The sequence below is a fragment of the Macrobrachium rosenbergii genome, chromosome 5, assembly GCF_040412425.1.
Source record: "Macrobrachium rosenbergii isolate ZJJX-2024 chromosome 5, ASM4041242v1, whole genome shotgun sequence".
Lineage (NCBI taxonomy): Eukaryota > Metazoa > Arthropoda > Malacostraca > Decapoda > Palaemonidae > Macrobrachium > Macrobrachium rosenbergii.
The window spans coordinates 30,952,032-30,975,672 of record NC_089745.1 but is presented as its reverse complement, the minus strand read 5'-3'; the positions used below and the strand labels follow the sequence as shown (position 1 = coordinate 30,975,672).

At 35.4% G+C, this 23,641-nt stretch overlaps 1 protein-coding gene and 1 pseudogene across 3 annotated transcripts in view; both read right to left on the bottom strand.

The window, feature by feature from the left end:
- The window catches only part of LOC136839028 (NADH-ubiquinone oxidoreductase chain 5-like), a 59,946-nt pseudogene extending 51,700 nt beyond the window's left edge, over positions 1–8,246 (bottom strand).
- Positions 1–23,641, bottom strand: part of Arms (Ankyrin repeat-rich membrane spanning) — a 761,760-nt gene that overhangs the window by 354,160 nt on the left and 383,959 nt on the right. The gene's annotated exons all lie outside the window — the stretch shown is intronic.

The window sequence follows — 23,641 nt, the reverse complement described above, 5'->3', positions numbered from 1 at the left end:
TGTGAATGCAGGGTACCAATGACAGGGGTGACTCGATCAGGTTACCAAAGTGAAGCAACTTAGAAGATGGACAAAAGTGGCAGTAGGTGTTGTTATTTTTCAGCCACCTTAAACATTCGTTATGATATTTGTATGTCGGCTTAGCTTTTATCAGTTTTCTAGTGTTGTTCTTAAAAACCTTACATACAACAGCAGTTCCCATTCCGTATACTAGATGTCATGTTTTATAAGTCTGGTTATATTACCACACAGGATACAATTAATCGCTTATTAGAAGTGATCCTATCACAAAGCATCTATTCTATTCTGATTTTGCATAGTTTTGTTCTGTGGTCTACGACACAAGGAATCCCAACAATCATTACAAAAAATCACATTTATGCAAAAGAAAATATCAGGACCACGAAAACCTACCAATAGGAAACTATTTTGACTGACCGCATTTTCTATACAATTTTTTATTTACGAAGTTGTGGTTTTTTTGACAATCTTAGGCAGAAAAAATCTGACTCTGGAATTCTAATTATACCCTTAGTGCACTGCCTTTAGCACACTTTAGTAAATCATCAAAAGATGCAATAAGAAGGTCCAACCAGTAACACTGGAATCTTAGGAATTCCAGAGGCTCCCGTTGGATCTCGTTACATTTCAACGGGTACAATTGTATAAGCCTTATTTACTACCCTTTGTTTTCATCGTAACCAGTATCTTTGATTTTTCACATGCACCGCCTTTCCGTTTTGGGGACTGGATGTTTAGTGTTGTCAAACATCAAGTAACATATGCTCCGAGGTTTCTTCGGCGCAATCGAGTTTTCTGTACAGCCACTACAGCGTATAATCAAGGCCACCGAAAATAGATCTAGCTTTCGGTGGTCTCGGCATAACGCTGTATGAGCCGGGCCCATGAAACTTTAACCACGGCCTGGTGGTGGTCTATCCAGAAGCACGATTATTGCTAACTTTAATCTTAAATAAAATAAAAACTACTGAGGCTAGAGGGCTACAACTTGGTACGTTTGATGACTGGAGGGTGTATGATCAACATACCAATTTGCAGCCCTCTAACCTCAGTAGTTTTAAGATCTGAGGGCGGACTCCGGACAGAAAAAAGTGCGGACAGAATAAAGTGCGGACGGACAGACAAAGCCGGCACAATAGTTTTCTTTTACAGAAAACTAAAAACTTCAACAATAATATTAGTTAAAAATGACGGTAACATAATAGGGGGAATAACAACAAGTTCTAGTCCTCTACGTTAAGGACCATCCAGGAGTTTGTACCTCTATATTTATATAGTGGCTAGTTCTAACAAGACCTGGCCCCAAGCTGGAAGAAAGTAAGATTTAATGTGGAGTTAACTACCTGTATACCATGGTTATTTACACAAAGGACATTCAAGAAAGTGGATACACTTGTGCATCATTATACAAATTTTATTATTCAAAAGCATACTTGGCCACAATTCATATAATACGAGAAACTTTTCCTAGACACAGTCATTCAGATCTCTGTCATGATGTGAAACTTTTCCGAGCTGCAAACGTGACCTTGAAGCGACTATATTAAAAGCACCTGGGGTTTAACTATTGAACACAAATTGACAAGTTATAGATATTTAATCAGTGTATAATATGACAATTTAGTAAAAACTGACAAGTATTGGGCATGTAACATGCAAAGCATGATGTAGCGGCAGTATTATTATGAAGCACTGCCGGTGGCAGCATCAAATGTTAGCAGCTAAGTTCGAGACACCTTAAAAATGTGACTGTCTTATCTCACCAGTGTTATCAGCATGCTACCCAAAATTACAAGGTTGTAAGGCTGCTCCGACATATCGCTTCAGCCATGACCCTTCTAAGAAAATGACGGTCTGATGCTATCACTAAGATGTTCTATCACTGGTAACATGTCTGTGACATTTTGCAACCTAAATTATCCATCATGAATTAGTCTTGCCTAAGGTTCAAAAGGCAAATCAAAAGTCAAGCGGCACAAATCAAGCCTATGGCGAGAGTTAAAAAAAAAAAAAAAAAGCCAAACCCATGATAGAAGCCAAACCCAATGAAGTGGGTTTCAGACCAAGCCTATGGCGAGAGGCAAACCAAGTGAAGGGGTAAAGAGAGCCTACGATGAAAGGATGAACAAATGAATGAGTTACCCAACAATCGTTAGATTTAGCACATGTGGGTAGTTTTCATGAGATAAGCAGTATCGTTTTACAAATATAAACCAGTATAAGTCACTTCTCTAAGTTTTATTTTCGTGAGATCTGGCATATAACCAAATAATTGTATCCGAAGTAATAATCTACAACATCCTAAATGCACATTTCTAGATTTCCCAGTGTCATTCAGTTATCTATTTTGCACGATTTCAGGTTTGGGCTGCATTACCCTTCTTGGTGCTCTTGGCATCGAAATATCTAAACTTCGGTACCTTATGGATGCAAGACCTATAACTGGTTCATTTTCAATCTCTCTGAGATAATGCAAGTACCTTGAGAAATCATGCTGTATCACCAGCTTTCTATCTATCTGCACTTCTACTGAGGTATTTTCCTTTGTCTGTAAGTAATGCCTTTTCTTCACATGACAGTAAAGAAAAAGCCATTTGCAATAAGAAAGGGGAAAACTATTGTGCTGATAACTCAAAAAGTTTGAGAGCACGCGCATTTATCTAAACGGCCTGCCAACCCACCAGAATCACCCTGAAAAGCCTCATTCCGGCAATTTATTATCATTATCATTATTACTAGGTCTACAGTATGTAAGGTAGACGTAAGAGGCGAGCATCCTCGTATCTCGAGAGCGGCGGTAACGAATCCATAAGCCTCCCCACATGCCATTAATGAGAGAAGCCGTTACAGTGTCTTTCCCCAGCACTCTTCGTCGTAAAATATGCCAAATTAGGCGCCATGTTTACCAACAGTGATGATGAAACTTGACTTACCGGGGACCCGTGGGGTGAAAGGTCTACGGCTTTAATAACAGGTAATCTCGGAGTGAGCATAGGTGCTTTCAAATGCCAAAGAAAAAAAAAAAACTACTGCTGCTCGTGATGAACGATAATGGAAGAGGGCCATAATTAAATTTGGATAGTGTTTTGTTGAGAGAGAGAGAGAGAGAGAGAGAGAGAGAGAGAGAGAGAGAGAGAGAGAGAGAGAGAGAATTTTATACTAAGAACCGGCGTTTAATCATGAGTATCTACCATTCATTATCGTTTTCCTGTGCAGCAGTTAACCTCTTTAATTAGAATTTATTTGTTTTCTCTTAAATAAACATATAATTTCAAAAGTGAAACCAAACAAACAATGGAAACGAAACTGATAACTATATAGCAGACAAGGAATTTACTTGCGGCGTTATCACAAATGCTCGTTTTCTCACAGTTTTTACACTGCCGCCGTCAAACTTTCACCAAGTGGCCAATATACGTGTCAAAATACCAATACTGGTGTCGTGTGCCACCACCTTACAGAACACGCAAAGCTTCCCGAAAATACCGATACTCTGAACAAAGTTCACTGGCAAGATAATGAGGGTGCTAAATGACCAACTCGTGTGACATCTCCAGAAATGTTATATAGCCTCTTTTTGTTTTCATTCAGTGCGCAGCAGGACAGAGTCGTAACATCCATCACGGTCAAGTGGGTTGCGAACGTGAGCCTTGTTCAACCGTACCATTTTCCAAACTACAGTTTAACTTTTGACCTCTGCTGTTTAATAATATGCTCGAATATGGATAGTTCCACGAAAACCCGAGACGACCTCTCTCGACACAGTCCTTGAAAAACCTTATAACGAAGGCCATGTGCCTTTTGGACCATCAAGAGGACCCCCCAAATCAAAAGGCGATCCATGACCAAGGGTTGAGGGTCCTCTTTCTGTTACGAAAGACTCGAATGGAAACCGCGTATATCATCAGAAAAAGCAGAGGGTAAAAAAAAAAAAAAAAAAAAAAAAAGTCCGTCACGACTTCGTGGCCAGTGATGACAACAGAAAACGGGAAGCTCAAGTCATGAAATACACACTATGGGATAAGATCTCTTTCAGGAGCCATTAGAGAGTAGGAAAAGTATGATAAAATAATTCTGGACTATACAAAAACAATAAGCCATAACAGCACTGGCACCAAACAGAAATGATACTATGAAGATTCAATGACAGGCAGAAATGAAAATCCTAGGGTCATCAGAACAGAATTTGAATTTCATTCAAAAACTTATTTCTGATCAGTAATTCAGTTTATATTTAGGTCGAGGGACCTCTTTAACAGGAACATCAAAGACTGCTGGAGATGAAATTCTATACTTCCGTCCCTTATAGCAGCCTTATTATAACATTATCCAAAATATGTTAATGAAGGAATCGTGGAAATAATAAGTAAATAAATTAGTCAAACGACAATCACACACACACACACACACACACACATATATACATATATATATATATATATATATATATATATATATATATATATATATATATATATATATATAATGTATATATATATGTATTTATGTATGTATGTATGTATATAAATAATAACTGTCTTTAAGTGGGATACGAATAAAATTATTTATTTATTATTTTTTTTTTTTATCACAGGTAGTCCTATTCGACTGGGTGGTTTTTATAGTGTGGGGTTCCGGGTTGCATTCTGCCTCCTTAAGAGTCCATCACTTTTCTCACTATGTGCGCTGTTTCTAGTTGCACACTCTTCTGCATGAGTCCTGGGGCTACTTCGGCATCTAGTTTTCCCAGATTCCTTTTCATGGATCTTGGGATCGTGCCTAGTGTTCCTATGATTATGGGTACAATTTCCACTAGCATATCCCATATCCTTCTTATTTCTATTTTCAGGTCTTGATACTTATCAATTTTTTCTCTTCTTTCTCATCTACTCTGGTGTCCCATGGTATTGCGACATCAGTGAGTAATACTTTCTTCTTGATTTTGTCAATCAACGTCACGTCTGGTCTATTGGCACGTATCACCCTATCTGTTCTGATACCACAGTCCCATAGGATCTTTGCCTGATCGTTTCCTATCACTCCCTCAGGTTGGTGTTCGTACCACTTATTACTGCAAGGTAGCTGGTGTTTCTTGCACAGGTTCCACTGGAAGGCTACATTTTTATTGTAGCGCCAAAGGTACCAACCCTTTTTAAATACTCAAGGGCAAATCTGCCTCCTTTACAGCTTCAATGTAACGCTCACAATATTAAGCTTCTTAAGTTTAAATAATTAATTAATGGCAACCCCACTAATCAAACTAATAAAATCACCAAATAAGTTTTAATTCTATTTTCCTGAATAGCCTGAAGATAAACGGAAGATTTTATTAAAGTTCTATAAATACCCTGTCCGCCGTAATACTCGGATCACCCGCGTCCCCCAACTGAGAGTAAACAGAGCCCCGTCCTAAAACCTTCCGTCTGGCACCAATAGTAGACAGCAGAGGCATAAATCACATAAAAGCAGAAAACACAGCCATAGGATATAATCTCAGAGTTTAAATAATTCAATAGGGGAGACCGGGGCTAACCACACTTTTTACAATTTTAGTTATTAGGAATAGAAAACAAACATAATAAAATTCATCATCATTGAAAAAAATGAACATTTTTTATCATTTGTGGTTTGCTCTCATTTTTTAGAAAAAATAACTTTTTGTGCCAACTTACCCCGTATAGCCTGAAGATAATTAAAAGAAAATGATTTTTTAAATCAAGTAACAAAAATATATGTTTTCTACAAAATATAAGGCATTAGTATCACTTCAGATCATCATCTGAGTTGCAATTGTAATAAGTGTAAAATAAATCTTCGTCAGGATCTACATGCTCCCGAATCCCCACTGGATCCACTGACTTTTAGAAAATAGTTCTGTGCAAAAACACAGGCTGTCTTCAACTGAGCTTTCTTTTGAAACTCATCTTTTCATCTTTGGTGTTTTTTTATTCAATTTCTTTTCAAGCACTTTTTCTTTTTTTACTGATGTGTCAGTTAGAATAGCAGAACGACGTTTCCTCCTATTCAGCGAATTTTCCCTTTCTGGCACATAAAAGTCACTGTCTTCCCAGTTAAAAAGAAGACACAACAATTTACCGTGGACTTCTCCATCAAGAACTTTTTAATTCCATTGTTGTCTGTCAGATTACAAGGCTCTGTATCACGCTGATGACTGGTCTGAAGCCCTTGTGTCTCTTTTTTTCGGACATCTCCTGTGATCGATCTGTTACCATCAAAATCAGAATCTTGAAAAAGTCTGCATTCAAAGGTGAAATTCCAGCATTGCTAAACCCACTGAAAACATTAGAATGAGTGACAGCAAGAGGTAAAGCTTTGGAAACTATACCAGGAATGTCATAGATGGTCATACCTAGTCAATCACAACCCCCAGGCTATAAACACTAACATCCAGAAACTTGTGAGTCATCTCATTATCCTTACAAAATTCCAGGAACAAAACAAAAATTATATAAATAAATAGACTTGTTATTTTTATCAAACAAGTCGGCACGTGTGCCAAATTATTTTTTTTTTTTTTTAGTAACTTGCCCCACCCTTTGGTACAAAAACACTTACCCGTCCATACCAAAACCATGAGTTATTAATTTTAATGGTATAGAATCTTTAAACCATAGGCTATGCAAGAACTGAAAAAATATTCTTTCATGAATGTATAGATATTATAGCAAAAGCACAAAGATAACAAAATTTACTTACTACCCTCAAAATCAGGCTTTGTCTCATAAAGTCAGCTCTTACTGTAAAAATTTTGTTGGTAACAGAACACAGTGTATGTATTCGAGTCATCTATTGGTAAACATAATCACTACTGAGCTCCCCTACATACCCCACATACCCACCAACCAGGCTAACAGTCAAACAAGCAATTTTATAACAAAAACAAATTATAGTAGGAGCTGGAAATACAAGCCAGAAACGCCCCCACCCAACAGCTCAATCCAAGTATCAAAAAAACAAATCACTCACGGAAAAAATAGAACTCGAGCTTTAAAGGACCAAACAAACCTATAACAACAAACAGTAAGGCCAGCCAAAGCTAATAGTCAAAAACAAATCTTGTTTAAAATCTAAAATTAAGTCCTTAGAGTAAAATCCCGCTAAAAATGGAAAACCACAAAGAGCTAAATTAGCCAAATTAGCTAAATTAGCACATCACCCTAATAGGCATAAAATTGATTAAGCCCCCTATTATACGAATATCTTGATAGTCTCCAACACTGTGAATAATAGATCCAGCACATATAAACAAAAGAGCTTTAAACAAAGCATGAGTTAGTAGATGGAAAAAAGTCAAAGTGGCCCACCCCAGCCTTAAAACAGTGATTATAACACCCAACTGTCTCAAAGTAGAAAGAGCAATAATTGTCTTTAAATCAGTCTCAAAATTAGCCCCCAACCCAGCCATACATACAGTCAAACACCCCAACAATAATAACAAAGTCCTGGCAAAAGAAGACATCAGTCCCGGACTAAATCGGATTAAAAGATAGACCCCAGCAGTAACTAGCGTAGAAGAATGAACCAAAGCAGAAACATGAGTCGGAGCTGCCATTGCCGCAGGAAGCCAAGCATAAAATGGAATTTGAGCCCTCTTAGTCATGACCGCCAACACAACTAAAAAAATAACGTACCTATTAGCAATAGACTCCCCTCCCACATAAAAATAAAAATTTCAGCCCCCTAAACTCAGCATCAAAGAAATACTAAGTAAAATAGCAACATTGCCCACCCGGTTAGACAAAGCGGTCAGCATACCAGAACCAGCAGATTTTTCATTTTGATAGTAAATAACCAAAGCGTAAGACACTAAGCCCAAGCCATTCCACTCCAACAAAATACTAATTATATTAGGACTAATAATCAACAAGAGCATAGAAAGAACAAACCCCAAAACCAAATACATAAAACGCCCGACATTATAATCCCCGGACATGTAACCACCCCTATAGAATAAAACCATAAAAGAAATAAAACAGACAAAAGACATAAACATAATTGACATTCAATCGACAATCAAAGCTATTTCGATACTAGCCCTGTTAATTCTAACCAACTCCCAGTGTAAAAAATAACAGCAACCAGAAAAAAGTAAATTTAGAGAAGTGATCAGACTAGCAATAGATACAATTAATAAAAAACCTATGCTCCTTAAATTCATCTTATTATTCCACAACACTGACTAAAATAAAAAATTATATCTTTGGACCCACAAACCAACATTTTATTTAAACTATTTAAGCTTTTAACAAACCAAAATCGAACCCTTCAACACTAAAACATTTAGAGGCAATCAATGGAGTATATTAAAACTAAATACTCTCGAACACTGCCGGAACAACAAGAAAACAGAGCCCTAAAATACTTCCCATGCTGACTTAAAGAAAACGTAAAGCCTATAAGCAGCCCTTAAAAAGGAATGCGGAGCGACCGGAACTATTGCCAACAACGCCCAAGGGACAACCCTCAAAATAAGACTAATCTCACCCATAAGTTAACAGTAGGAGGCGCAGCCATATTACCAGCCCTCAACAAAAATCACCACAAAGCCATAGTAGGCATGAAATTAAGCAAGCCCTTCCTAACTAGCAATCTACGTCCTTCAAGACGTTTGTACACCATATTAGCCTAACAAAACAAACCAGAAGAACAAAGGCCATGTCCTACCATAACAGAAACAGCGCCAAACAAACCTCACCACCTAAAAACTCTAAGGCCGCATAACACTAAGCCCATATGCGCCATAGAAGAGTAAGCAATTAAAGCTTTAATATCGGTCTGACGTAAACAAATAAAACTTACGAAAATACCACCTAACAGGCCCACCGACACCCACCGCCAGCTAAAGGCCACAGCTGAGTGAATAAAAAGAGGACTTACACGCACTAAACCATACCCACCCAGCTTCAGTAAGACACCAGCCAAAATCATAGACCCCGCCACTGGGGCCTCCACATGGGCCTTAGGCAATCATAAATGGACTAAATAAACAGGCAGCTTAACAATAAAAGCCATAATACTGCAAACATATCAGACACCCAACAGACTCGCCCTGCACTCAGGAACTAAAGACAAGCCAAATGTAACGGAGCCACCCATTCTATGCAGACTCAGAATAGAAATTAACAAAGGCAAAGAACCGAACAAAGTATAAAATAACATGTACACACCAGCTTGCAATTGCTCAGGTTGGTACCCCGACCCTAAAATTAAAATTATAGTAGGAATTAAAGAACTTTCAAAACATACATAAAATATTAAATAATCAAGGCAAGAAAATGTTAAAACCAAACTTAATGACAAGAAAACGTTAACCAACAAAAACACGCTATCAAAATCTTTAAAATTTTCAACCTTCTGCCTCCTCCTAACAATAAGAGCTATAATTCAGAAACTCAATAAAATCAAAATGTGCCCAATATAATCCAACCCAAACCCTAGCCCCAAGCCTGTACGGACATATCGGACGGGGAATTTACTACGGATCATTGTTATACATGCATACCTGATCAGTTGGAGTAATTATTCTATTCTTAACTATATCGACAGCCTTCCTAGGATACGTACTACCGTGAGGACAAATATCATTCTGAGGGGCCACTGTAATTACTAACCTGATGTCAGTAATCCCGTTCGTAGGCAGAGACTTATTACAGTGAATTTGACTAGAGCAATAAACAGCCTAAACACAGGAGACAAATAATAAGGAATAAAATTACTTATAGCAGGAAAAGTTTGCTCCTTAGTGAATAATTTAACAACATCCGCAAAAGGTTGTAACAGACCAGCATAACACACTTTATTAGGGCCCTTACGAATCTGAATATAACCCAAAATCTTACGCTCAAGCAGTGTAAAAAGCGACAGAAACCAAAACCAAAATCACTAAAATTAAGTAACTAACTAGCTTAATCAAAACTATCATAGAAAGAACTCACAAAGAACTTCCCTATTGCCTATAGTAATCACTATATTAACGGATCCTAAATTCGACGCACTAATCTGCCAACGCAATCCATTAAAGTTTATCTCACACAAAGATTATCTCAAAAGCTCAATCCTTTCGTACTAAGGCCATTTTTAAACTCTTGAAAGATAGAAACCAACCTGGCTCACACCGGTTTGAACTCAAATCATGTAAAATTTCAAAGGTCGAACAGACCCACCAGCTAAACGGCTACACCTAGCTGAAATTTTAATTCAACATCGAGGTCGCAACTACTCTTGTCGATAAGAACTCTCAAAGAAAATCACGCTGTTATCCCTAAAGTAACTTATTCTCTTAATCCCCAAGGGAGGATCAAACACTAATTAACACTATAAAATTCAATAGACAGTTACATATTATATCTACATCTCCCCAACGAAATATAAACTAGACAAATAATCTGAGCCGTTTCACTCAAAAGTAAAAGTTAAACATCGCAAAGGAGTCAGCCTATCCCTCGTCCAACCATTCATTCAAGCCTCAAATTAAAAGACTACTGACTATGCTACCTTCATGGTCAAATTACCGTGATCCTTTAAGTAAATCAGTGGGCAGGCTAGACTTTATAACTAATTCACACAGACATGTTTTTGATAAACAGGCGGGGACAAAATTTGCCGAGTTCCTTCTAAACACCTCTCCAAGTATTTAAAAAATAAATAACACTCAAACATAAAAATTAACTTCAATTCTACTTATATAAACACTTTACATGTCACTTAAACAGTATATGAAATTCTCTACTAGAAATAGCAAGCATCTTATAAATATAAAAAAAAACTCAATATTACTTTAACGATATACCAAGATGGCTGATTTTAAGCCCACCTCAAATGAAAACCAACAAGATACTTAGCAAAACAGCGGGTAGAAGCCCATTCCTCCTACCATTACTATCGAATTAAAATTCAAACCCGACACAAAATTAAATTTATTTAGTAAAGAACCAGATATACAAAGATCGACTAACATATCACCACTAAAGATTCATTACAAATCACTTTACAACGTAAAAGAGCAACAAAATCTAGCTCTTTTTGTTTCGGGACCTCAAAACTAACATGCCGATATAGTTCACCCCTGATACAAAAGGTACGAGAGTTAAACACTACTTTATCCAACTTCAATAACAACTCCATCACTGTACTTATTAACTATAATCTTTAAACAAAATTCTACAAAATACTAACCAACAAAATCAATCAATTCTTTATCAAACTAGACTACAAACGAATTCACTCCTATAATAAGCAATTATTAAGTAGTGCCTAAAAGGCAATCCCTCCAGCCTAAGTGGAGTGCTTAAACAGTAGCTACAATTCATACTCCTAGATGCATTTTCCAAGACAACTACTATTTTACGACTTATTTCACTTTAAAGAATGAGAGTGACGGGCGATGTGTACATATCCTAGAGCTATTATCAATCTAACATATTAAAAAAGAAAAACAATTAAATCCACCTTCAGGACCCCGTTTCAGGAAGCTATTCGTTTACAAATATAATGCACTGTAACCCACCGATATCTTTGCTATAGGCTGCACCTTGACCTAATACACTTAATATAAATGAATTTCAATGGCTATATTAATACACCACCTAATAATGGCGGTATACATACTGTTCAACAAGACAAAGTAAGATAATTCGTGGTATATCGTTTAAATGGCAGGTTCCTCTAACTAGACTTGGATACCGCCAAATCCTTTAAATTTCAAGATCATAACTGGTACTAATCAAGTAACACGCTTTAAGTCTAGTATAACAGGGTATCTAATCCGGGTTTAAATCTAGACTTTAATGGCCTCCAAGAAAATCCACAAATTTCAGCTTTACTATTGAACTATAAATTTCACCTCTTAACTCTCTAAAAGAAAAAATTCACAAATACATATCCTGTAACCAATAACCTTATACCCTCCATATTTACTCCCAGTCTAACCGCGGATGCTGGCACAAATTTAACCTGAAATTCCTGGAATTACTGGATCGAAGAACTACTCCAAAACCAAATACATATACTGAAACCCAACCAAACAAATCTATTGGCTTTAATTGTCTCGCATCTACTTACTTGTAAATTATTCCTTAAACAGAACAAGCAAGGATCAAACTTTCAAGCCAAATAAATTTAATATAAGAGAAAATATAAACAACTACCTTTCAGTTATTAATTATAGAATAATATACAAACGTATTTTACAAAAACTTTATAAACAAACGCTTGCCAAAGCCAAAGGGAACCAACTCCCGAGAGAAGGTCGTCCACTCATTTAAAATTAAGTTTTAATAATAATTAGTTATTTCAATTATATATATATATATATATTGTAAGCTATAGTTAGAAACATATTGATTATTTTATTTTTAAAATCACAATAAAATAAGCTAAGCATAAATTAAATTATCAAGGGGTAATCAGAATGTAATTATATATTAACAGACATATAAGTAATTTCTTAGGGTCTGATCTTGTGCCGTTGTTAGCATTCCTTCTGTTTCCTTCTTCAGTTCTCCCCTCTGTAGCCATAGCCATGTTTCATCGCTGGCCACTTCTTTAGTCTGTCTCATGTACTGTCCGTGAATTTTTGTTGTGCCATTCCTCTGTTCTGTTTTTCATTCTCCTGTCTCTGTATATTTCTGGGTCTTCGTCTATTTATATCAGTCCTTCTTCCCATACACTCCTAAACCACTCGTCTTCACTGGTTTTCAGATATTGTCCCCAGTGTTCTGCTCTCGATATTGACGCAGTCCTTTATGCTTAGTAGCTCTGTCCCCCTTCCTTTCGTGTTATGTATAGTCTGTATGTATTTGCAATTAGGTGTAGTGCTTTGTGTATTTTCATGTGTTTCCTAGTTTTCTGGTCTATGTTGCGGAGTTCAGCCTTCGTCCTCTCCACTACTCCTGCGCTGTATCTGATTGCTGGTGCTGCCCATGTGTTTATTTATGGCTTTCGTCATGTTTCCGGCGTTGAGATTTGACTTGAGTATCGCCTGAAGTCTCTGCATATATTCTTTCCAGATCGTGTCCTTCATCTCTTAGTGTTTTATATCCTCTCCTATTATTCCCAGGTATTTGTATCCTGTCTCATCTCTGTGTATGATGCTATTCCCGTCTGGTAGCTTTATCCCTTCAGTCCTTGTCACTTTGCCTTTTTGTATGTTGACCAAGGCGCATTTTTCTATTCCAAACTCAATCCTGATGTCCCCAGATACAATCCTTACAGTCTGGATTAAGGTATCTATTTCCTTGATGCCCTTACCATACAGCTTGATGTCGTCCATGAACATCAGATGGTTAATTTTGTTGCCTCCTTTCTTGAGTTGGTACCCAGCATCCATCTTCTGCAGTACTTTTGCCATGGGAATCATGGCTACCACGAAGAGTAGTGGGGACAGTGAGTCGCATTGAAAGATCCCTTTCCTGATGTTAACCTCTGCTAGTTTTATCCCACAGCTTGTAAGTACTGTATTCCAGTTGCCCATTGTATTTTTTAGGAGGATGATGGTGTTTTCCTCTGCCCCATACATTTTCAGGCATTCTATCAGCAACGTTTGCGGTATCATGTCGAAGGCTTTCTTGTGGTCAATTCATTCCATGCGTAAGTTGGTTCTCCTTCTCTTATTATTCTTCATTACAATTTTGTCTATCAGGAGCTGGTCTTTTGTGCCTCTACACTTCCTTCTGCAGCCTTTATGTTGGTGGGGAACGGTGTTTGTATCCTCTAGGTAGTTGTGTAGCCTTTCACTGATGAGACCTGTTAGTAACTTCCACATTATTGGTAGGCAAGTGATAGGCCTGTAGTTACTTGCTATATTTCCCTTGATCTTGTCTTTCTGTACTAAGGATGTTCTCCCTGTGGTTATCCATTTGGGCGCATGGTGGTTTTTGATGCAATGCTGGAGGTTTTCTGCTATTCGTGGGTGTAGGATCTTGAAGTTTTTGAGACAGTACCCATAGACTTCATCGGGACCTGGGGCTTTCCAGTTGGGCATTTTCTTTAGTTGGTGTCTGACTATGTCTGTCGTGATCTCTGTGAATCTTTGTTTTATCCTCCCAATTATTTCTTCTTCTTCTTCTTCTCCTTCTTCTTTTTCTTATTATTATTATTATTATTATTATTATTATTATTATTATTATTATTATTATTATTATTATTATTATTATAAGTAGTAGTAGTAGTAGTATTATTACTACTACTTGGATGTAGCCAATAAGTAACAAACTTAAAAGTCATTACCTTTCCTAGAACTCTTCCAATAAACAAATCTCATTTATGAAAGATAATACTGAAAAAATGCTTAAAAGTAATAACCAGCAATTGAATAAGAAATACTTTAAGCAAATAATCGAAAATATCTGTCTGACAGCACTGCTCAGACTTTTCGGAAACTCTCTAAACGATTTCCAGTGAAATACGATTAGTTACTTTGAATGTCTAAAAGTTATATATGTAGGCTTCTAAAAGTTATATATGTAGGCTTCTTACGTTTCATCGAGTGTTTTCAGAAAAGTAAATGGACTTAGAAGGCTCAATGCGTTTTTACAGAAATCAGATTGTACTCCATTGGGAATTCATGACTAGCGTAAGATGCCTTGACATGCTTTAAAGACTGAACTGATTATTAACATTTTAACTTTCAGGACTCTGAGATTATATGCTGCGACTATATTTTCACACGGACAAGAGTAGGCCTATTTCTAATTTATAAAATCGACCACAAACTGCACCAAAGAAGCGAATGCAGAGCGAGGGGTCAGGTCTGCCGTAGGCCTAGCAGGCATTTCTGTAGTAGGCATTTTAGAGGGAATACGACCTAAATAGACTTACCTTAACCTAACCTAGCCTCGGACGCCGTTCCCCACATTCTGCATCCTACACCCCAAAAACTTACAAAAATGATGCAACATTCTGCATTAAATACTCTAAAATAAAATAAAGCTCGTGGGTTGCATGCTATCTATTCATGATTTAGATGGTGCCTTTCAAGAGGAGTAAAGAAATAATTTAAAGAAAAAGCCTAAAATAGGGCTATCTATATTAATACTCAGTATTTTTTAAAATATACTTAAAATTTTTAAATAAGGTAGGCTATTATTGCCCTGTCCCCTTATATATACCTTAACATGATATGCAAATCAAACGCGCATACTCACAAGCAAACATTCTATGCGCATAAGAGATGATAGAGTCATCTGCTAAGTTACTTACACAGTTAAAGTTGATAAAGTCAAGTTATGGCTGCTAACTATATTTTCATTTCATAATAAGCTGATTATATAGATACTCCTTGATGATGATGATGATGATGATGATGATGATGATGATGATGATGATGATGATGATGATGATGATTATTATTAAACTGTTAACAAGGCTCTCGTAAGGCTGCTCGAAGGATTTGTTTTCGAAATGTGGAGTGAATATTGGAGAAAGACAAAGTTCAAGTAGTTGAACAGCTAGGTGGAAAGAGACCAAAGAAAACGCAAGAAAGGCAAAAAGGTGGAAAGAAATGCAGATGGAGCCGAAAGGACGAAAAAAAAACTTTGTTATTTTCTAGTGCATCCTACCAGGATGGATGGCTGTCATTCAGAGCCGGAGGCAATCTATAACCGTTCTCCACTTCATTAGTCTGTTGTTTTGGGGAGCTTCATATTTGATTCCGATTGGCCAATGTATCTGGATGGTAACCTTTGTGGTGAGCGGCATGAGTTTCCGCCAATCACGATTTACTTCAATGATATCAGCTGTGGAAATTCACCATCGGCACAAAAAAACAAAAAAAAATGCACTCCACTGCTGCATGGAAGTCTAAGGACAAAAGGGAAAGCTACATAAATACCACACCAGGCCACAACAACCGTTCAGATGTTACATGTGAAGCACAATGTTCCGTACTCTGTCAAAAACGATGTTGATTAAGTCGTAAAAGAAAAGCTCATCTTCTAAATTATGCGCGACAAAAATTAAACGTACGGAACCTGAAAATTTGGATAAATAACGCTTTAAAAACGATGAATGGATTTCACCTAATGATAATTCACTTTTATATGACATTATATATATATATATATATATATATATATATATATATAAATTGCAACTGTAGTAGCCACAATGCCCTCTTAACTTCTCGAATTCTTCACATTTTTTGGATACGCTTGTCACTACCAAGGCTTGGGTCCAAATGCAAGAAATATCGAAAAAGTATCCAAAAAGTGATATATATATATATGTATATATATATATTATATATACATATAAAGAAAGAAGGAGAGAGTTATTCTATTTTCTCAAAATCCTAATTATAAAATGAATCCCTCCATATGAACAAGAAACTTCCACCCATGTGGTTTGTGTCAACCTGACAGTCACAACATATAAGGTCATCAAAGATTAATTTTACCAAAATCCCGTTAAGATAATAAAATATAATTATATCTGAAGATACAAAAGCAATAACATCAATAGTAAATACACGCAATACAACATACACTGAGAGAAGACCGGAATGACCATAAACTGTTCCTTCCACCCTCGATCTCTAAGGAGAACAAACTCATCATGCAAATATTGATCTGACATCAATTGAAAAAAATAAAAAGTCCGAGAGAAGTCATATAAATTCAACGATTCTGCCGAGTCCATTGTCAAAAACGAACTTGCGATCAAGTGCTCTTACAATGCAAGTTGACGACGCCCAAGTTTTTATTTTTATACCCACCCACGACATCCATATGCGACTTTCAAGAGGTAAGTGACCAAACATGAAGTGCTACGTCATGTGCTAGGCTGTATGAGCTAACGATCTGTTCACAACAATATCTAACAACCTTTAAAGGGAGCTCTCTCTGTCTGCAATGACGAATGGCTTCTCCAATAAGCAATCACAATAGTGTTCACCAGCGTACGTACTATATTTTCTAAGCTCAAATCTTGTTTTAATATCTAATTTTTCTAGTTAAATAAAATTGATTTATAACAGTTTTTTTTTATTAATTTCAAGGTTTTCTTAGTTACAATAAACATTCCATGTCGACGACATTAAGTCCATTTATACGAATTAAAATATTTAGTGAAAGTTCAAAATTTTAAAATCAAAATCTTTATCAGGTAAACAAAAAATATTATACAGGCGCTGGCCAAGCTTGTATCCATATCGTTGAAAAACATTATAAAGTAATTTTCGAAAGATTATACTAAAGAAAAAAATAACAGTAATTCAATCAACTGGAAATCTAAAGATATAAATGCGATTCATGCTAGTACACTATATGGATTACACTGAATATTTCCTTTACTTTGATCTATTTTGAAGGAACTAATGTAGACTGACCTTAAAACGCTAGAAATCAACCTGGTGCCCCTAAAATGCCAAAATGCTCACGAGGGTAAAATCACAAAGAATGACGACAAAAAGAAGAAAACGTCGTTCGGTTAAGTAGTCATATTACAGCACATAGCTTGGTTACGTGATAATAAAAAAAAAATTAAATTAAAATTCTTACGAGAATTATCTCAACACAAGAAGACAAAGCGAAATAACGACCGGGAATCTATTAAATCTTTTTAGACTACCAAAGAAAAAACCTGATTACGCATAAAGGATGTAGGGAAGAGGACGGGGGAAGGGAGGGAACAAGGAGTGGGAAATGGAAGTGGAACGGGGCGGTGGCTGCGTGATTGACTTCAGACTTTAAAACCACAACGACTCTATGGTTTCACCGAACAAACATACGCGAACCGGATACCATACAATGCCATACACGAACACAAGGAGTCTGACAGGTCTAAGGCACTCTTCTGTGTTATAAATCGGTTGCTTAAATCGGCTGCTTACACTCAGTTAAAGCAATTTAATTAAAGAGATTGTAATTTAAATTCAATGGCGAACACATGTAAACAGGGATCGACTTACAATCTATAAAAAACTTCAAATCACTGAGTATATATACATATATATATTAAATAACATACCACTGTAATTCAACGCCTCGCGGAAGAGATGAGGTAGATGAAGACGAGTTTTTCAACCAAGGCATTCAACATTCGCGTGACACAGAGGAGGAAGGCAAAGCACGGAAGTCTAAAGTCAGCTACTCGAGAAGCTGCCCCAGCATTGTTTTCTCTGCTCTTGATGGGCATGAATGGATATTGGGCTGCACAAGTCACGATCAGGTATAAAAGATGGCTTTACATCTATCTCCCACGCAACTCTCACCACAAACCTCATCATGCATGAATATATTGACAATACTTGAAAACTTAGGAAACGACCGTTCATCTGGGCTTATGTTGCGTTACAAAAAAAAAAAAAAAAAAAAAAATATATATATATATATATATATATATACATATATATATATATATATATATATATATATATATATATATATAAACACACACACACACATATATATATATATATATATATATATATATATATATATATATATATATATATAAATATAAACACACACACACACACACACACACACATATATATATATATATATATATATATATATATATATATATATATATATATATATATATATATATATATATAATATATTACTCTGCTGCATCAATATTCCGAAATGCAGGAGATACTAGGGAGTTATTAATACTCTTAAGTTCCATTTTTCATGGAGGTTAGATATCATTAATAGAAGGTGAAGGAAAATTGAAGCAAATTCTTATTAAATCTGAAGTACTTTGCATAGTTATGATTGTGTTGCAGGTCATATACTGTACATGTGTGTGTGTATATATATGTATGTATACTGTATATATATATTCACATACACATATATACATATATATACATATAACATATATATATATATACATATATATATATATATATATATATACATACATATATATATATATATATATATATATATATATATATATATATATATATATATATATATATGACCTGCAACACAATCATAACTATGCAAAGTACTTCAGATTTAATATGAATTTACTTCAATTTTTCTTCACCTATTAATATCTAACCTCCATGAAAAATGGAACTTGAGAGTATTAATAACTCCCTAGTATCTCTTGCACTTCAGAATACTGATGCAGCGGAGTAAACAAAATGATATGAGAGAGAGAGAGAGAGAGAGAGAGAGAGAGAGAGAGAGAGAGAGAGAGAGAGAGAGAGAGAGAGAGAGAGAGAGAGAGAATTAAAACCCCAAAATGGGAATCGACGAAGATCTTGTTGATACACCATGGGAAGACATGTATTGAGGTGGAGGTAAGTGGATAAAAAAAAAGGAATTTTGAGTTAAACGTCATTCTAAAATCCTACTGAAGCAGCACCCTCAAGTCAAGGACGAACTTTTTGTGGTTGAGGTTCTAAGCTCTTGGATTACACTCGTTTCATGACGAAATATAATCGGTTGAAGATTAACCTATAGACGAAAAATCCTTGAAAGAATTTTCTTTTTTAGCAAAAGTGCATCATATTACTGCAGTACGTCTTTAACCAGAGCGTCAGTAAGTACATAAATGAATGGACATATGACTAGAATTTTCGTGGAAGTTCAAGGACTCGTCACATTGGGTTGTTTAACATCGAAAAGTTAAAGTTATACGAATTTAACTTAAATGTAGCCTGATATCAACAACACAGGATAACGGACATATTTCGAGACTCAAAAATTTTGAAATAATAAAAAAGATAAAAAAAAATTCTACAACAGCAAAACCTTTTATTAACAATTTAAAAGGGACGATAGTACGCAATGATAGCCGCATATAATGAAAAATAAGAAAGTACTAAAGCAATGTAAAAATGAAAATCTGACATAATTTTTCATTATTTGCCGTTATTTATCCACTGCCTCCATTGGTGCATCCTCATTAACAGGTAAAACTCCTTATTACTGCTACTGCTGATGCTGCTGCTGCTACTGTTGCCGATACTAATGATATGTACTATTTCGAGACTGGGAGTCTCACGGCATCCCACGAAAAGATTGTGGGAACCACAAACGTCGCACTCGTGACTTGAGGAAAAGCCCCCGCTTGTTAAAAAGATGTCTTTTAGCCCTCCGATGGAGAGGTTCATCCACGTAAAAAAAAAAAAAAAAGAAACAAAAGAAAAAACCTACACACGGCAGTTCACGTGACAGCGACGAGGAAACGGAAAGAGAGGTAGGAGTGGGTTTCACCAGACTGATGACCTTCAGAGACTGTCTCGTACGTTTTTTCTTTCTTCCAAGATTTGGGTTCTGCAATTCCATGTCATGCATTGCAAAATATGAAATGTAAAAAAGCGTATATCTAAAAAAGTTCGACTTCTACCTTGATGTGGCATGCACACAATCCTGTGATTTTTTTTATTTTACACACTTCCTGGCAGCAAGAAAATTAATGCAAATACTATTCCTGATATACTATTGAACTCAATTATTTTCTAACAAAACTATAATCAAAACAAACCTTTACAGCAAACTTTAATATTCAAACAACAACTAGAAGTCCATTACCGAAATCCATAAATAGATTACTTCCTAACTTTAAATATGAAAACTCAAAACCTCTGTAGCACACTTTCCGTACTCAGAGATGTCATAACAAAGACGTCTCGTAGCTGGGTTATGAAATAGGGCTATCTTCATTCATATATATATATATATATATATATATATATATATATATATATATATATATATATATATATATATATATATATAGAGAGAGAGAGAGAGAGAGAGAGAGAGAGAGAGAGAGAGAGAGAGAATCATATATATGATGCCTCTGGGGATGATTTTAATTAAGTTCTTTTCTCAGAATTCTGACTTAACGATTAAAAAACTTAGTCCTAAAAAAAAAAAGCTCTACCAGCTGTTACAACTACTGTACATCACAGTATATTTTTTTGCCAAGAGAATAATAAATTAATTTTTAAAAAATGTACCAAACGACGGAGTGTCGAATTACACAGCATTAGGTTTGATTTGTAGAACTTTGAAAGAAAAGGCAAAATAATTATACAACACGACAGCATAATTTAATTACATGTAAATTTCGAAATCCTCGCTCCTTTCCGGAAGCCCTTTGAGCTTTGGAGATTTAAAAACCAAATTTCCTCAGTGATAAAAAACTCTTACTTAAAATATTTTTCAATTCATTCATGAAATGAAGATCCCATAATATCTATGGAAGCTGAATTACGCGTCTCTCAAATACTGAAATGTAAAAACTCTCTGCTGTATTCAAAATAACTTTTAATGTTTAAATTGATTCATCATTAGCTGTTGACCTATAGAGTCTGGTATGAAGTCGCTCAGAACAAAGAATGTCGGAAATAATATGAACTTGACATTAGGCCCAGATACACTCTTTTGATGTCGACAATATTCTCTGTTTGATAAGAAACTACAAGGCATTTTATTATAAGAAAAGTTAGGACTTTCTCAAAACTCAATGTTAATTTTAATGTAAAAATATATATTTGCTTGATGTATAAAACAACACATTCAAATCCTTGCTGTTAAATTAAGAGACCTTCATGTATCAGAATACACGTTTTAAAATCATCCTTCTCCTTGCGGTTGTTAATATTTATCAAAATTATTCGAGACATTTCATTATGTTTCTGTTACCTACTCCTACAACTGAACAACAGATTTGTATTTGGATAATTATCCAGACAGCATTGATATCCCGATACGAATTTATTAGTATATAATAATAAGAGGGAGTGAGTGAGTGTTTGAAGAATCTATAGATTATAAGAGAACAAACAAAATACGATAACCCACCTTTACAACACTTCTCACTCTACTAGTTATATTGGCATAATCCGGAGAGGTTGTAGGCAAAATTCATCCGGGTTACTATTTAATATGTTTTCCATGAATACCTGCTTGTGAAATTCTCTCTCTCTCTCTCTCTCTCTCTCTCTCTCTCTCTCTCTCTCTCTCTCTCTCTCTCTCAAATTAACACCGTTGTATGACAAAACCCCCACTGTAACATGTCCAATACATCATCTGAGCACATTGCACTTACTACATACTCTCTCTCTCTCTCTCTCTCTCTCTCTCTCTCTCTCTCTCTCTCTCTCTCTCAACCACACACACACACACATTAAAGATGAGAAAAGTATGATACATTAACAAATAATTTCCGATTTTACGAAATGGCGTATGAACTTCAAGTCATTGTATCAACTTCAAGTCATTATACAAAATAAAATTAATAATAAAAGGATATTCTTCTAGATTACAATTTGAAACGTCCATGCACTTAACATTTGTGGGTTATAAACGGCACAAATAAAACAGGCAAAAACTACGACAAATCCAGTGCCCAAACCTTGCCTAATATACATTTCCTCAATAAATTCTCGAAATGATAATACAAACCACGCCTTATGTTTACAACTACCGGCAGCATATTCAGCCTTCATTATGACCACAGAACATAAGACAGACTTATTGTATCTCTTATCTATAGAATTTCACATGAGCTACTGGAGCACACTAATCAAGAAAGATTTTGTTTGAGCAACAACATTACTTTGGGAAAATTAAATATGTTTGACTCAGGACTTTTATTCTATAGGTACTGAATTTTAGAAGGTAAAATTTTTTATAACTTTAAGGCTTTAGCACGAAAACTCATGCATGAATAATGGAACAAAAGTACTGGAAATATAGTTATAGCGTAAAAATATCTCTATGAAATACAGTACAAGAAAACGACATACGTAATCAGAGCCAACACAAACACGCACTTCATATATATATGTGTATATATAATATATATATATATATATATATATATATATATATATATATATATATATATATATATATATGTGTGTGTGTGTGTGTGTGTATGTATGTATGTATGTATGTATATTTATATATACAGTATATAAATATATATATATATATATATATATATATATATATATATATATATATATATATATATATATAATATATATATATATATATATATATATATATATATATATATATATATATATATATATATATATATATATATACATATGTGTGTGTGTGGGCACATATACTTAAGTACAGTAACATGACAGCAACATTAGAGTATATCTTTCTTTCATTCTTTTGGATATTCTTAAGAAGCTTCTTTCTCGAAGACAAGCCTATCATCGCTGAATGTATTTCGTTAAGAATAATTTTCATTTTCAACAGCCTTTACAGAAATCATGAACACAATTCCAAATACAACACACATTTATCACTTGCACTTAGTGAGTGGAATAATGGAAAAAATATGAAGAATGAATTAAAAGGAATCTGAAAGAAATCTTGACTTCATCCAACTAAAATGGACTAACGTTGCTAATACGAAAATCATCTTCTTCGGCGGATAACCTTGACCCGATCTTACCACATGGGTTGCTCAATAATAGCGTAAAGAGGTCATGGTCAGGGACGCGCGCACGTGTGTGTGTGTGTGTGTGTGTGTGTGTGAGAGAGAGAGAGAGAGAGAGAGAGAGAGAGAGAGAGAGAGAGAGAACACACTATGAATAAAGGTCTTCCAAATTTATAAAATACTGAAATTCAACGATAACCAAGATCTCTGACGATGAGGTGGT